Here is a 1,819-nt window from a genome sequence, read left to right on the forward strand (position 1 = left end):
AAGCACCACATGTACTCACCATCAAATTGGTATTAACTGATCAACACATAAGTGCACATATAAGAATAACATCTATTGGATGTCGGGCAGGGGAGGGGGGGAGAGGGAAGGAGGGGATGGGTATATGCATACACAAAGAGTGCAATGCGCACCATCTGAGGGATGGACAGACTTGAAACTCGGACTTGGGAGAGGGAGGGGGCGGCAAGGGCAACATACGTAACCTAAACATCTGTACCCCCATAATATGCTGAAATAAAAACACAAACAAACAAACAAACAAACAAAAACATGTGCATTTGAAAGAATGAAGATGTAACCTTTACAATAAAAATAAAACAATAAATGTCAAAGATATTAACTATCAAACAGTACTCAAGGAAATCGGATATTTCATACTTAATAACCTAAATATCATTGCCTTGACCAGAGCTGGGACCAAATGGTGTAAGTTCCCAGTTCTTCAGGGATAATACTTTAGTGGAAAGAGTTAAAGAGGACGGCTCGCTGGAAGAACAAGAAAATTGGTGGGAGGAGAACTCTTTTGCCAACATAAGCAAAATCTATATTCATTTGTAAAACATCTCAGACCCTCTTCTACACAAGAGACTCGTTCTCCCTTGAATCTGAAGTTCCTAAGCTCAGCATGGGCACCAGACATCCCACTTTTATTTACTTTTCACTTGGAAAGGACAGGTCGAGACAAGCCAAACCAGAAAGGAAAACTAAATATGAATAGCTGGAGCCTCAACTGCAAATATTTCAAATTGCTAATGAAGTCTAGATTCATATGCTTTAAAAACCAGCTTGAAGGAAGACAGAGTTAATGTTCTGTAATGAAAATCGAACTCCCCTTGGCCTACGTGCCAGCTAGGCCAGGCAAGATCTTGCTCAGACAACAGCCCTCGCCCTCAGTCTGACAGGCTTTATGCAGTGATTCTCAAACTTGGCTACACTTAGAATCACCTGGGAGCTTCTAAAAGTGAGACCCATGGGAGGTGTTGCAGAATGACCAATCAGAACTGCTTGGGTGGGATGTAGTGTCACTGTCTGTAAAAGTCCCCAAGAGGCTCCATCGTGCAGCCAAGATTAAGCCAGGGCCAGAGCGTGGCCTTCGTGAGTTCCAGGCCCAACTGCCCTGAATTCACACAGATGCTGACTGTGAGAGGAGTCAGAACTGTGCCCACCTTCCTACTCAGTGGCTCATCGCTGGCTGCCCAGGTACGGCTGGGAAACACCATCCAAATACGCCGATGCTTGGGCTCACCCCAGACCTACTACATCAGAATCTCTGGGACTTGGGGTAGGCTCTGCTCTTCATGGATAGGACTGGGGGTTGGGCTGATGGGTCTTCAGCAACCTTTCCATTTTCAAATTATAGGATCTCATACAAGGGTTTGATCAAAATGAGGTGATAACAGTAATGGAGAAAGGAGAATGTGAATGATAAAGAAACCCACCTACATCCAATCATATCTGATTATTTTAAACGCCGGGTACCCGCAACTGTCAGATATGTAGGATAACAGAGAGAAACATGGGACGAGCTTGGGGCATCTTGTGGACTATGAACAATGCTTAGTCACAGGACATTTTCTGACCTTGTTGCAAGGTCATGAATTCGGCACATGGCAGATTGATTGGGGCACTGGAGCCTTCATTTGACTACAGGCATCGACCTATATCCTCAGTTAATGTTCCTCTTGACCTTCAGGAACAATGAGAGTGAGCTGTGCCTCATCTACCCTGAGCTGCTGTGGAAATGCCTCTTATCCGCGACCAGGATGGTGCTGGCAAAGACAAAGGTTGAGCAGCTGAA

This window comes from Propithecus coquereli, unplaced genomic scaffold (assembly GCF_000956105.1).
Source record: "Propithecus coquereli isolate 6110/MARCELLA unplaced genomic scaffold, Pcoq_1.0 Scaffold1, whole genome shotgun sequence".
In the NCBI taxonomy this organism is placed as follows: Eukaryota; Metazoa; Chordata; class Mammalia; order Primates; family Indriidae; genus Propithecus; species Propithecus coquereli.